Below are 3,948 nucleotides of genomic sequence, written 5' to 3' on the forward strand. Positions count from 1 at the left end.
CTGATAGGGGGTCATATGATTGTTGGGTTTTTTCTCTGTATGTATTATTGTAGGGTCTGCCTTACAATATAAAGCGCCTTGAGGGGACTATTGTTGTGATTTGACGCTGTATAAATAAAATTGAATTGAACTGAATCGAATTGATTTAGAAAAATGGAAGAAAATGGATGAATGGATGGATTCATTGGTATATTTGTGTCTATTATTCCTCCAGGAAGAAATGTTGCATTTGAAAACCGTGACTTAAAAACACCAAAGCCTAAATTAGCTGCAAGGATGTTAGATATCAATTTGCAAGTGACAACAGAAAGACTTTTTAATTGATACCTGTACCATATTGCCATCCTGATTTGATGCGCACGCAGCTATAGATGACTGCTGGTGTGCATCCTGTCTGATATTTTTACAGGTGCGGCGTTTTAGCTGCACTTCTTTCCCATCACAAGCTGTCGTATCAACTTTCATTCAGTGTCAAAATATTTGCTGGCCGTCATTTCATGTTCGCTCGCTGGTCTATGCCGCTTTTTGATTTCTTCCCTCGTTCCGTCTTTCTTCATTTAATCAACCCCTTCATGGACTTTTCATGGACTTGATGGAACCTCAGATTTTTATGCAGCGGCTGATATATGGGTGCATTAAAGACGGGTGCTTTCCATTTGATGAGCGCGGTTTAATCTAAATCAAGATACGGGTCCCCGGAGGCCGGTGCTGTAATCATGTCAAACTGACGATACCTCTCACTGTCATTCTGTCTCCATCTCGCTTGATCATCATCTGCATTGCAATTATTGAGCAGATTTAGATGCTATCCAGCTCTTAGGTAATCAGGGCAAGAATGGGATTAGATGTAACTTTATATGGCCATGCCGTTAATCTGAATAAGCTTGCATCACATAGCCGTGAGATATATGACATCTGGATTTGAGGCTTTGTGTTCAGTTCAAGGTTAAACTATAGATTGAGTATTTAAATGAAAAAAAACAACCTTTAAATGGGAAAAACCAGTGTAGATGTGAATGCATTAATCTTAATAAGGGGAAAAAACTGTGAGCATGTATATACATGCATGCACGCTGCCATTATAAAGTCTTTTTATATTATTAAATCAAGCAGTCATGTTAATTGTGTAATGGGCTAGTGTATTTCCATGCTGTCGCCTCTCATTTACATATTTACGCCTGCGTTAATGAGGAAGGCTAGATTAAAGAGGGGGACGAGGGGTATACATGTGGCTCCTCCCTCAGTATCTCTCATTTATTTATCTTTATTACCCTGGACAGTGCAGATCTGCAAAAAGGAAAAGCCTGTTTTTATATAGCACGGGCACATGACAGCACGCTGTACCGTCACAAATGGAATACTGTAAACTTGCACATACTTGAAAACAATAAATTATGTATAAATGGACACGGTGACGTTTGAAATGGCAAAACGGGAGGAGGAACAAGCGACTTCTTGGAAATGAGAAGTGGATGGAGCAAAGTCTTCTTTATCGAGACGTCTTTGCCTCGGGGCTTCTGGTAGTAGCAAGCCTATTCTTTCTGGGCTGTAGCAACCATGCAGAATAATGAAAATAAGTGTGTCCATTAGACCAGTTAATCTTATTTGGCCTGTAACATTGGTCTATGTTTTCATCGCGCACTATAGGTCCCTTGTTCTCTGCTCTTTTTATATGCACACGTACTGTAGAGGGTCTCACACACACACAGACATAGAAACGCATGCACAATCCCAGCCTTCATGCAGACACAGTGATTTAGTGGTCACACACAGATACTGGCTTCACTCCTTCTTTCTCCTCCTCCTCCTTTTCACAAAACAACGCAGGGCTCTTCTGAGCCCCCGAGGAGAAAGAGCAAAATTTACAAGAGGAACACAAGGGATCAGTAGTGCCGTTGTGTGCTGGTGAACAGCGCTCCTTTGACTGGTAACCAGAGGTCAGGCTCCCAAAGCCTGCTGGATCCTTTGGTGCCTGTGTGTATGTGTGTTTGTGTTCTTTCAATGTGTGTGTTGGCAATTGTATGTGTGCTAGCCTTAGGGTGCATGAAACCTCGCCTGCTAATGTTACGGGAAAGTCACAAACTGTTTTTTGTGGCAAAAACTGAAGTCACATGACAGCGCAGCATGCGTGTAATCTTTTTAGACTCACTGTAAGCTATAGTATTTCACTTATGCTGGTGTGATGCGCTAGCATGCGGCGCCGGGTTGAATAGCTCGCTTATTGATGGCGAGTGACATTGAGAGAGGTTCTCTCAGCCGAGTCTGACTTTATTCCCCACCACGCCATAAGCAGCTTATCCTCTTTAACACCAGTAAATAGTGGCAACACTCTGAGTTTAATAAGATTAAACCCATAATTTTCACCAAAGTGCCCCTTAAGACAGAATATTTCTGGTCTTCTTATTTTAACATCCCACACAATTATTTTCTAATTGAGGATTGGATCTTTTTTCAGCTGTAGTGTTCTTTATGGTGGCCAAAAACTAGGTAGCTGGCAAATTGTCTACATCCTACGCATACAGACTGCTTGCAGATGTATGATATAGGGCCAAAAATGTACTGATCAATCTGTGATATAAAATACTGGGTTTGATATGTAGAAAGCAGAATATGGATATTAACCCTTTTGTGATTGGCAGAATGAAGGATCTTTAGATACTGGGAGACTTTGAGGAAGTACACCAGTCAGACTCAGTACTTAAGCTACCTAATGTTGTGTGCAGGTTTCTTCATGCTGTCAAAAATGCTGTGAACCACTGAGTCACAGACATCGAGCATCTGAGAGTGTTCTTTGGACAATATGGACCAACATAGGTACCTGTTCTTTTTCAAAGACCCACAAAGTCCATGTGGGCGTGTCTTAAGTCACAGGTTTGTCAGACATGCTTCACATCCTGTCGGGACCTTTGTGTTCTGGCCTTCTTTTTTTCCTGCTTCTTATGTTACCTTTCACTCCAATTAGATGTAGGCTTTGAAAAGTACTTGGCTGGGGTTAGGAAAACATTATGGCTTGGATAAATGATGTACTTTCACAACAGTTTACCTACATCTTAGAAACTGGAAGCGACAGCCCCATCTGACTATACCTTTTGTATAAATGAACCATGAGCCAGTTGACGCCTGGGGGGATAAGAACAGTGGGCACCTTAGTAAAACGTCTGGGTCCTTTAGGTTGTAGGGTACAACTTTCACAGATCAGGCTTGTTCTGGCACCCTCTGCAGATGCTCAATCAATTGGTAGGCAAGGTTTGGAGGTTGAGTCATTGCCTTGGGCTCTTTGCTGTGTTATGCCCGTGTGTTGTTTGTGGTTTATCGGGATCTTTTTCTGCTGTAGGAGGCTACCGCTGGTGCCAACAATGGCGAGGTGGATGGTACATGTGAAAGTAACATTCATAAGAGCGCTAAGAGTCAGAGATTTTCCAACAGAACATTCCACTGTAACATTACTGTTACTGTTATCTGTCAGTGGTTTATTGTTATCGCTGATCAGTGTGAGATATACCCTGCCTGACTGCTGTAGGATTAGTGTCACATGGAAAGTGCAGTTTCAACTCTTGTAGGATGGAGGATGTGGGGTAAATGCAAGGTCATTTTTTTTTTAGGTTTTCTCTAATTTGGCTTCATTGTACGGGCAGTTTATGTGTATGGGTGGTGGATAGGGATGTAGAATAAATGAGATCCTATTATACATGAGTTTGGATGTTACAGAAAACAAAATCCAATCACAATCCAGTTTGTTAGGTTGTTATTAGTAACCAGGTGGTCAGAGGTTGAGCTAAAAGTGTGTTCACAGAGATACACGAATAAAGCACCGTTTAAATCTGGGTGGGGACGTGTGACTCAGCTCAGAAAAACAAAACCAAAGCAGACTTCTAACAGAAGTGTCAAAGACTTAACTAATTGTCAGTACTAAATCATCCATTTTTTCTGCTTATTCATTTCAGATTT

The sequence above is a fragment of the Oreochromis aureus genome, linkage group 22 (assembly GCF_013358895.1).
Source record: "Oreochromis aureus strain Israel breed Guangdong linkage group 22, ZZ_aureus, whole genome shotgun sequence".
NCBI classification, from domain to species: Eukaryota; Metazoa; Chordata; class Actinopteri; order Cichliformes; family Cichlidae; genus Oreochromis; species Oreochromis aureus.